General features: G+C 42.4%; 2 pseudogenes; both read right to left on the bottom strand.

Moving 5' to 3' along the window:
• LOC139423511 (VPS10 domain-containing receptor SorCS3-like) overlaps positions 1 to 12,067 on the bottom strand; it is a 391,895-nt pseudogene that overhangs the window by 7,059 nt on the left and 372,769 nt on the right.
• Positions 10,429 to 12,067, bottom strand: part of LOC139424133 (VPS10 domain-containing receptor SorCS1-like) — a 171,627-nt pseudogene continuing 169,988 nt past the window's right edge.

Here is a 12,067-nt window from a genome sequence, read left to right as displayed (position 1 = left end):
TTTGTAGATAATTGGCCCTCTTTCTGGGACTCACCCACAAACAGGACCAAGCCTGGCCTGCTGAGGAGTGATAGACCATCCTAGCTGGAGGGGTGCTCTCATCTTATCTACGAACATAGACAGGGCTCTAACTCCCCTAGCTCTACAATGGGATAGGGTGCAGGCCAGGCAGCAGGCTGTAAGCCAGCCTGCCAGCTTAGTGGAGTCTGCCACTAGCACAGTCAGTGTAGTCAGCTCAGCTATCCCCATTGAGACCATGTATGTGCGTTGATCTAGGTTGGGCAAAACTAAACATGGTGGTGTTCGCCTTAGAAATATCACTGGAAAAAAGACCTCTTCCACTCCTGTCATTATTGAAAGAGATTGTGATATCTCACATCTCAAAATAGGGCTACTTAATCTTAGATCCCTTACTTCCAAGGCAGTGATACTCAATGAACTAAACACTGATCATAATCTTGATGTGATTGGCCTGACTGAAACATGGCTTAAGCCTGATGAATTCACTGTGTTAAATGAGGCATGAGTGACCACATCCCCCGCGTATCCCGCAAAGGCGGAGGTGTTGCTAACATTCACGATAGCAAATTTCTATTTACAAAAAACAACAACTGTGTGTTCATCTTTTGAGCTTCTAGTCATTAAGTCTATGCAGCCTACTCAATCACTTTGTATAGCTACTGTTTACAGGCCTGGGCTGTATACAGCATTCCTCACTGAGTTGCCTGAATTCCTATCGGATCTTGTAGTCATGGCAGATAATATTCACATTTTTGGTGACTTCAATATTTACATGGAAAAGTCCACAGTTCCACTCCAAAAGGCTTTCGGAGTCATCATCGACTCAGTGGGTTTTGTTCAACATCTCTCCGGACCTACTCACTGTCACAGTCATACTCTAGACCGAGTTTTGTCCACTAGAATAAATGTTGTGGATCTTAATGGTTTTCCTCGTAATCCTGGACTATCGGACCACAATTGTATTACGTTTGCAATCGCAACAAATAATCTGCTCAGACCCCAACCAAGGATCATCAAAAGCAGTGCTATAAATTCTCTGACAACCCAAATATTCCTAGATGCCCTTCCAAACTCCCTGCACCTACCCAAGGAGGTCAGAGTACATAAATCAGTTAACCAACTAAATGAGGAACCCAATTTAACCTTGTGTAATACCCTAGATGAAGTCGCACCCCTAAAAACAAAAAACATTTTTCATGAGAAACTAGCTCCCTGCTGTACAGAAAATACCTGAGCCCTGAAGCAAGCTTCCAGAAAATTGGAATGGAAATGACGCCACACCAAACTGTGGAAGCCTTCCGACAGGCTTGGAAAGACAGTACCATGCAGAATCGAAGAGCCTTCACTGCTGCTCGATCATCCAATTTTTCAAACTTAATTGAGGAAAACAAGAACATTCCAAAATGTTCCATTCTTTTATACTGTCGCGAAGCTAACTATAAAGCAGCATTCCCCAAGAGGCTTTCACTTCAGCAGTGATAAATTCATGACCTTCTTTGATGAAAAGATCATAATCAGTAGAAAGCAAATTATGGACTCATCTTTAAATCTGCGTAATTCTCCAAAGATCAGTTGTCCCGAGTGCACGACCTAGGATCAAGGGAGACACTTAAGTTTTTAAATACTATATCTCTTGACACATGGATGAAAATAGTAATGGCCTCTAAACCTTCAAGATGCATACTGGACCCCATTCCAACTAAACTACTGAAAGATCTGCTTGCTGTGCTTGGCCCTCCTATGTTGAACATAATAAACGGCTCCTTATCCACCGGATGTGTACCAAACTCACGACAAGGGGCAGTAATAAAGCCTCTCTTGAAAAAAGCCCTACCTTGACCCAGAATATATTTAAAAATTAATCGGCCTATATCAAATCTCCCATTCCTCTCAAAAAATTATGTAAAAGGCTGTTGCACAGCAACTCACTGCCTTCCTGAAGACAAACAATGTATATGAAACGCTTCAGTCTGGCTTTAGACCCCATCATTGCACTGAGACTGCACTTGTGAAGGTGGTAAATTACCCTTTTAATGGCGTCAGACCAAGGCTCTGCATCTGTCCTCGTGCTCCTAGACCTGCCTTTGATCCCATCGATGACCACATTCTTTCGGAGAGATTGGAAACCCAAATTGGTCTACACGGACAAGTTCTGGCCTGGTTTAGATCTTATCTGTCGAAAATATATCAGTTTGTCTCTGTGGATGGTTTGTCCTCTGACAAATCAACTGTACATTTTGGTGTTCCTCAAGACTCGGTTCAAGGGCCACTATTGTTTTCACTATATATTTTACCTCTTGGTGATGTCATTCGTAAACATAATTTGAACTTTCACTGCTATGCGGATGACACACAGTTGTATTTTTTGATGAAACATGGTGAAGCCCCAAAATTTTCCTCCCTGGAAGCCTGTGTTTCAGACATAAGGAAGTGGATGGCGGCAAATGTTCTACTTTTAAACGCGGACAAAACAGAGATGCTAGTTCTCGGTCCCAAGAAACAAAAAAAGATTCTGTTGAATCTGACAATTAATCTTGATGGTTGTAGAGTCGTCTCAAATAAAACTTTAATGTACCTCTGCGTTACTTTGGTCCCTGAACATATCAAGACTGTTTCAAGGACAGCCTTTTTCCATCTACGTAACATTGCAAAAATCAGAAACTTTCTGTCCAAAAATGATGCAGAAAAATTTAACCATGCTTTTGTCACTTCTAGATTAGATTACTGCAATGCTCTACTTTAATTCTCTTTTTCTCAAATGTTCTCTCTTTCGCCATCTCTCTCTCTCTTTCTGTCTTCTCTCGGAGGACTTGAGCCTCAGGACTACATGGCTTGATGACTCCTTGCTGTCCCCAGTCCACCTGGTTGTGCTGCTGCCCCAGTTAACACTTCTACTTGTGGCTATGGAACCCTGACCTGTTCACCGGATGTGCTACTTTGTCCCAGACCTGCTGTTTTAAACTCTCTAGAGACATTAGGTGCAGTAAAGATACTCTAAGCCAACTGACATTTACTCCTGAGGTACAGTAGCAATACCACTTAAATATTTAGGGCCATTTCCTCTCACCAAGAAATACTGCCATCTCGGGCTTCATGAATATAAATTAAAGTCTGAATTCAATGGGAATGAAGGATTTCCCGAATGCATAAGTACTCCCCCCACCTCTCTCTCTCTTTCCTTCCCCCTTTCCATCTATCAGAGGAATCATTTCTTAATGAAAGAAATAGACCCTCAATTCCTCAACTCATCACACTGTAATATGTCATGTGGGCCCGGGAGAGACCTAGTGAGAAAGACACTTACTTCTTAGTTGCAGTGCAGGGGGAAAGCACCACCACACCGAGCAGAGCGCTCCCACACTTTTTCCACCTGAATTTAATATAAGGTGGTTGAACAGTGTCGAGGGAGTAAGGGGATCAAGGCAAGGCCCTGGCTCTAGAAGGAGGCTACTCTGAGTCTATCACTCTATAACAGGGTCTCCAGGGGTGCATCTCTCTTTAAGGTCTCTCGGCTCAGGGCTTGGTTCTGTAGCTGTGTGTGGGTGATATTATGTTGCAAGTGACTATTAAAACTTTCAGGAGTTGGTGTATATGAGGTGACATAACAGGGAAATCATTTCAGGCGTATTTCTGGAGAAACATCCATGCCGAACATGGGAAACAAATCCATACTTCACTCAGTAACAGGCCTACAGTGAGTGAGTTGTGCACCACATGCAAGGGCTACTTTTACAACTATGCATGAACACACAAAACACAGATTTTAATTCCATGGCTTAAGGTAAAAATCAATGCAACTCATAACAGTAATGTATACAAAAGGCGTCCATTTGGGCTCCTAGGCCCAGAATAATGATATACAAAAAGGAAGCCATTTTGGCTTTTGGCCCAGCCCTACCTCATCCAGATGCACTAGGAAGGTGACGTTGGTGTGCAGGTCGGCAGTAAGCTTGCCCTCTCTGGTGGAGAGAGAAAGGCCTTTTGGAGCCCTGTTGGGACACATCTGCTTCCTGGGTGTGTACATGCCCTTGACTCCCTTGACGCAGTTGTTGGACACCACTTTTCGGTACCTTAAGAAGATACCATATAAATGAGTTAGAACATGTTTAGTATGGTTTACTGAGGTTATTTCTTCATGACACCACTAGTTAACAAGGCTAAGGTACTGGTCACGTTCATCAACGAAGCTTGACTAGAAATCGCAAACTTTGTATTTTTTAACCTCAAAGTGATTGTGGAAGTGACAGAGCAAGTGAACAAGACTTGCTATTCTTTGACTAAACTTAAAAATGCTTAGTAGTTACTAAAGAAAACATAACTTTTAACCCTGAAATGTAATGTCTGACACAAGACGTACAGTAGTTGTCGTTCACTTTGACAAAACTCCAAAATGCTTACTAACTCCTAGACAAAACTTGACTATTAACCTTGGGGAATTTTGAAATGTGTGATACCTATTCAGGGTTTTTAACATGGACCATAATATGACGATCATAATGCTTAAAATTTTTTTTTAAAACATTTAATAAAACTGAAAGATATTTTACCTTTCATTGAGCAGAAATATACAGAAGGGTTGCTTTCACTTAGAATAGATAACATAGAAACGCTACAAAACAGTGTCCCTATGTGCAACTCACCCTGTGCTGATGAGGTACTTATGTCCTTGGCTGTAGCTCCTTGGTACAGCTGGGTTGAACTAGAACGCTGGTAGACAGTTCCCTTCTCTACGCCGTTCATAGCCATAATCACTATAACAAATCACATACAGAATGTGATCAATATCAACACTTTATATCTACCTAATGTATATGTACATTTCAACCTCAATTACCTCATACATCTGCAGGTCAACTCGGTACTGGTACCCGTGTATATAGCCAAGTTATCGTTGTTCTATGTATTTATTATTACTTTTCTATATTTTTCTCTCTGCATTGTTGGGAAGAGCCCGTGAGTAAGCATTTCACTGTTCGTCTACACCTGGTGTTTACGAAGCATGTGATAAATACAATTTGATATGATTTTGATCCCAAGGACATACAGTATTACTGTGTTATATGTTAGAGCTTCCCTTTCCTATCCCCTCAGCATAATACAAATAATAGATCATCTTTGCGTCATTATTATATATTGATTGAGCTGCGGTTGACAAATGCTCCAGATCAGCAGAGATAGGAAGACTGAGGCCTGGGGGACTCTATGTCAACACAGGCAGCCAGATCAGGGTTGGCTGACTTCCACCGGCTGACGTTAGCTACCTCCCAATCACAAAGTGATTTACATCAGGCAAAGCAGGTTAGGCAAGTGCCGATTCTAATTATGACACTGTCATTGATTTATCAATTAATTGCCTTGCCTGAACTAACAGGAAGCAACAACGCCTGAGGTCCGTCTAGGACTCCCTATGGTCTGGTCTGGCCTCAGTGTGATTAGGAACCTCCCCCAATTTGTTGACAGGCTGTCAAGTGAAGTTATGGTGTTATGGTTGGATGGGATAATAGTTATAAGGGACCAAGTGAGTCCAATGAGGGTACAGTGTCCAGTTAAGGACATAACAGCACCACTGAATCACAGCTTTGGTAATTTATTGATTCAATTAATTTCCATTAAGTCAAACAAAAGTATGGTGTCCAGTTTAGTACATTATAGTCATGCAGACTCCCAGGGTGTTTTGGTTACATATTAATACCAATCTCTCCTCACTTATTATTAATAGAATATATAAAGTGTGATATTGTAAAGGAGGAAAAAGGTGTAGATTCACGCGCAGAGCGCTGCAGCTGCTTAGTGAGCCTTTGCAGAAGGCAGGAATCATGGTCACAGGCAGGTAATGTTCAAACACAGGTAGTCAGTCAATAACAAATAATACCTCACAACCATGTAAACAGAAAGAACTGAACTAAATAGGGAGCTGATGAGACCAGGTGAGAAACAAACACGGGTGAAATCAATGAACAAAAAATGAACGACAGGGCTACGTTCCAGAACACAAAGAAACAGGACTACGTTCAAGAACACAAAGAAAAAGAACACAAGGTTGACCAAGAAAAGAAAAGCAGAACCTTACCGATATCTATGTATGTACACTGAATTAAAATATGAACACAACATGTAAAGTGTTGTTTCCATCTTTCATGAGCTGAAATGAAATATTACAGAAATGTCCATGCGCACTTAAACATGACTGAGCTCAAATGGTGTGCACAAACTTGTTTATATCCCTGTTAGTGAGCATTTCTCCTTTGCCAAATTAATACATCCACCTGACAGGTGATTAAACAGCATGATAATTACACAAGTGCCCCTTGTGATGTGGACAATAAAAGGCCACTCTTAAATGTGCAGTTTTGTCGCACATCACAAAGCCACAGATGTCTCAAGTTGAGGAAGTGTGAAATGCAGAGATGTTGCCTGAGAATTTAATGATAATTTCTCTACCAACTCCAGTGCCAACTCCAGTGTCATTTTAGAGAATTTGGAAGTATGTCCAACCATCCTCACAACTGTAGACCACCACGTATGTCGTCGTGTGGGTAAGCCGTTTTCTGATGTCAACGTTGGGAACAGAGTGCCCCGTGGTGGCTGTGGGGTTATGGTATGGGCAGGCATAAGCTACAGACAACAAACACAAGTCAATGTTATCGATGGCAATTTGAATACACAGCAATACCGTGACAAGATCCTGAGGTCCATTGTGAGGCCCATTTCTTTTTTAGGTATCTGTGACCAACGGATGCATATCTGTATTTCCCAATCATGTGAAATCCATAGAATAGGGCCAAATATATATTTTTTCAATTGACTGATTTCCTCATATGAACTGTAACTCAGTAAATTATTTGAAGTTGTTGCATGTTGCGTTTATATTTTTGTTCAGTTTTTAACCTCGGTTTTCAGTCTTGTCACTGTCCAACTTTGGAATCAACCCCTGGACCCTTTGTTCACAGAACAACAGATCAACAGAATAACAGGCCAATGCATTGTCACCCTGTTATGTAATAAAGTTCTACTGTTATTCACTCGGAACGTTTCTCAGAGAGATTGTTTTTAATTTTTTAATTTCAATGTCTCTATCACCAGCTGTAGAGCAAGAGAGAGAGAGAGAGAGAGAGAGAGAGGGAGAGAGGGAGAGAGGGAGAGAGAGAGAGGGAGAGAGAGAGAGAGAGAGAGAGAGAGACAAGCCATGTAGTAAAGGAAGGAAATTTATCAAATAATAATTTCAGTACCAAAATAATTTAAAACAACTATCACAGGAGTCAATGGATTCTAATTGAAACTCATACAGTCTGACCTGACACCGCTGGCATTTATATACAAATGTATCTTTGCTTTTCTCTTCCCTGCCTTTGGAAGATTAAAAACAGAGAGAGCACTGACACCGAAAATGAACCGAAAATGAACCAAATGAATGGGATCCTAAAATGTGTATTTGTCAGAGTGTGCGCAACTGGTCAAAGGAAGTCAGGTGCAGGAGAGCAGAGATTAGTGAACAGAAACACTTTAATCGGGCAGAGGAAAACAGCCGGACGCAACTGCGTCAACACTCTGGCCCAAGGAACAAGCGATAGTGCACAAAATCACACAAAATTGTACAAAATAACAAAACCACGGGATAACAATACCCGGCGCAAAACCAGCCTGTAGAGTCATACATGTAACGAACGAACAAAACCACACACAGACATGGGGAGGAACAGAGGATAATATACACGTAGAGTAATGAGGGAATGTAAACCAGGTGTGCGGGAAAACAAGACAAAACAAATGGAAAATGAAAGGTGGAGTGGCGATGGCTAGAAGACCGGTGACGTCGACCGCCGAACGCCGCCCGAACAAGGAGAGGGACCGACTTCGGTGGGAGTCGTGACAGTATTAAATCCAAAATTGGCTTAAATGGGAGAATATACAAAGCGTCATACAACATGTCTCTTTTATGGACAATGAATGCTGAACTTCTGTTTAACTAGTCATGTTTAGGTTTGAAAAATAAATAATTTGTGATAAGATGTTCTAGGACATGTGTTCATGTGTCATATTATACTGCAAATTGTGAGTTATTATACTAGTACACTATAAGTACCATTCAAAGTCCTGGGCCCGACAGATACTCGACTCAGCAGAGAGGACTTCGGTGTAGTCTTTTCCCAGCATGCAATAGTTTCCTAGTCTGCGTTTCATATTTTCTGTTTCTGGCCCATCACACATGGCTCGCCCTGTGAAACACATACAGGATATTAATCCATATAGTGAACGCACATGGGAATACAGTATGTCATTTTCAAATGTCAAATTAGCATAGAACAGCAAGTCAAACCATTCCTATTGAGCTTATTTGAACTACGCAAACACTGGAAGTACGCTATCTACCATGTAAAAACATTGTTACCCTGAGGAAAATGGGGGAGGGGCATGCTTTTTCAATTTCAGTCAGGGGGAAGGTTTACTATTTTTCTGGAAATAGTAATACAGGCATTGGTGTAATGATCATCCCTTCGACAATAAATGTAAATCTGACCATCCCCCCTGGTGAGACAAATCCGTGACTCGTCAGTGAAGAGCACTTCTTGCCAGTCCTGTCTGGTCCAGTAACGGTGGGTTTGTGCCCGTAGGGGATGTTGTTGCCGGTGAAGTCTGGTGAGGACCTGCCTTAAAACAGGCCTACAAGCCCTCAGTCCAGCCTCTCAGTCTGAGCACTGACAGTCTGAGCACTGATGGAGGGATTGTGCGTTCCTAGTGTAACTCGGGCAATTGTTGTTGCCATCCTGTACCTGTCCCGCAGGTGAGATGTTCGGATGTACCGATCCTGTGCAGGTGTTGTTACACGTGGTCTGCACTGCGAGGACGAAAAGCGGTCTGTCCTGTCTCCCTGTAGCACTGTCTCACAGTACAGACATTGCAATTTATTGCCCTGGCCACATCTGCAGTCCTCATACCTCCTTGCAGCACGCCTAAGGCACGCAGATGAGCAGGGACCCTGGCATCTTTCTTTGGTGTTTTTCAGAGTCAGTAGAAAGACCTATTTAGTGTCCTAAGTTTTCATAACTGTGACCTTAATTGCCTACTGTCTGTAAGCTGTTACGAATGCTCTTTGAAAGACAGGGTCCTGAAAAAGGGACGTTTCATTTTTTGCTGAGTTTAGCATCTCGTGGTGTGCCCGAATCATCCCTGATTCTCTGGTGCGCAATTTGTGCCACAACTGTGGTCACAATCAAATGATCCATAGAATATACTATGTGCTATAGGTCTAGGCTATATGAAGAGAATGACTTATCATCGAATAGATATGTGAAAAACACCTTGAGGGTTGATTCTAAACAACGTTTGCCATGTTTCTGTCGATATTATGGAGTTAATTTGGAAAAAAGTTCGGCGTTTTGATGACTGAATTTTCGTTTTTTTTTCTCAGCCAAACGTGATGAACAAAACAGAGCGATTTCTTCTACACAAATAATCTTTTTGGAAAAACTGAACATTTGCTATCTAACTGAGAGTCTCCTCATTGAAAACATCCGAAGTTCTTCAAAGGTAAATGATTTTATTTGAATGCTTTTCTTGTTTTTGTGAAAATGTTGCCTGCTGAATGCTAGGCTTAATGCTATGCTAGCTATCAATACTCTTACACAAATGCTTGTTTTGCTATGGTTGAAAAGCATATTTTGAAAATCTGAGATGACAGTGTTGTTAACAAAAGGCTAAGCTTGAGAGCCAATATATTTATTTCATTTCATTTGCGATTTTCATGAATAGTTAACGTTGCGTATGGTAATGAGCTTGAGGCTATAATTACGATCCCGGATACGGGATTGCTCGTCGCAACATTAAGAGGCGGGTCAAAGGCTTCTTAGTCTGTCTGCGCAGACTAGGCCTACTGATGCCCTGTTCAGTTTGAGAGGGAGAAATCAAAGATTAAAAGGAGGACCGGAGGTAAGCTTGCTACTGATATAATGGATTTTAATAAAACAATATATTTCGTTGCCCATATTGAAGCTATTTATCAGAGTTGTTGACTTCACTATAAGCTATTTATCAGAGTTGTTGACTTCACTATAAGCCATATTACAGTATTACAGTACATATTACATATTACACTTTAAGCCATTTACATAACCTATGTTAATATGTAGTAGCAGCAGTTTAATTTGCTTTATGCTATTAACAACAAAAGGGCTTTGTGTTGGAGCCTATTTCTTCCTATTCAAGAAATTAGAGTTGTACCTGTTTGACAGATGCAATTATGGGCTACTATCCATAGATTTCGTAAGCCAATTGCTTCAGATACCATGCACTGCGGCGTAGAAACCCTATGGGCCGGCCGAGGCATGACGTGGGATGGGAACCTGCCGAGCCAACCGAGGCAAGGAAACCTCTCGAGCCAGCTTGGGCATGACGGCCCGACGATCCAGCTTAGGCACCCCCGGTTCCATCGGCGCCGGAATCCAAGCCCGGCATCACCAACAAAACAAGAAAACTCATGGTCCGGCTAAGGCATAGGAGCCCAACGGGCCGGCTGAAGCATGACATGGGATGGGAGCCTTCCGAGCCAACCATGGCAAGGAAACCTCTCGAGCCAGCTTGGGTGTGGAAGCCCGACGAGCTGGTTTGGGCACCCCTGGTTCCTTCGGTGGCGGCCAAGGGTCCGGCGTCACCAACAAAACAAAAATAACTCCCTGATGTTTCTTGTAGTGGTTTCCACATTCTGAAAGGATCAACGCAGAAATGAGAAGCAGGTACAGGGAGTGAAGGTTTAATAGCTGAGGGACATGAAATGGAACAGGAACAGCGTCTGGACAGGAACAAATAACAAACACTATACAACATGAAACGGAACAGGAACAGCGTCTGGACAGAAACACATAAACACTATACGGACAATGCAGACAACAGGAACACAACCAAAGAACAGGTATACAGGAAGTAATCAACAAAGTGAAGGAGTCCAGGTGAGTCCAATGAGCGCAGCTGCACATAATGTTGGTAACATGTGTGTATGATAACGGGTAGCCTGGCGCCCTCAAGTGCCATGGAGGGGGAGCGGGAGAGGGAGCAGGCATGACACATTCCCTGTTGAAGATTAGCCATAGGTCCGAGACAAAGTGTCCGAAAAACCTTGAAAACCAAAGTAAGATAACCTCACTGTTCCTTCATAATGAACATGGCAACTGGATGGGTACACAATATATCTCGACAGAGGTGGTTAGCGCTACAAGTTTTCAACAATTACCTCAAGTCTATGAGTAATTTAATATTCCTAGTTAAATATGTCTATCAGTCCTCATCTCCCATTTAGACGTCTGTTAATAAAGACGAGACTTCAGTATTCGTTTAATTAAAATTCCTCCCACTCCTATATTCTATCCTCCCCATCCCCTCATACCTTCTCTCCAAGAGGAACAGGGTTCCCAAGAGAACGAGGAGAGAAATTACATAATTCCTCCCTTTCACCAAAAGAATGGAAGAAAGAAAGATTAAACACGTCATACCTCCATTTCTCTCTCCCTCCATCTCCAATAATCCCTCCCCCTCAAAAAAAACAAGTGTCCCAGCACAGTGAGTCGAAACACATCCTCCCTTCAGTTCTCCATCTCTCGCTACCCCCGCTCTCTCCTCACCAAAAGGAACAGGGTCTCAAAAGAACAGAGGACAAAATAACATCATGCCCCCATCTCTAGATCATTCGTCACTACTCATCTCATCCCTCATCCTCCATCGTCCCTACTCACGTCATGATCTGGTTCTCTGTCCCGGCCTCTGCCAGCATCCCGTCCACGAACAGAGGCACCAAGGAGAAGCTGGTCCACGGCAGCCCATCATCAAAAATTATCCTGGAACAGATTCACGACACAATAACACATCAAATGAATCCCAAATGCCACCCAGGGCCCATAGGGCTCTGTTCTAAAGTAGTGTAGGCTACTAGTAAATAGGGTGCCATTTGGGATGCAAAAAATCCCATCTCATACACTACATGACCAAAAGTATGTGGATACCTGCTCGTTGAACATCTCATTCCAAAATCATGTTCATTACTCTGGAGTAGGTCCCC

Source organism: Oncorhynchus clarkii, chromosome 13 (genome assembly GCF_045791955.1).
Source record: "Oncorhynchus clarkii lewisi isolate Uvic-CL-2024 chromosome 13, UVic_Ocla_1.0, whole genome shotgun sequence".
NCBI lineage: Eukaryota > Metazoa > Chordata > Actinopteri > Salmoniformes > Salmonidae > Oncorhynchus > Oncorhynchus clarkii.
Note: the sequence above shows the minus strand (reverse complement) of the source record. Positions and strands in the feature narration are given on the sequence as shown.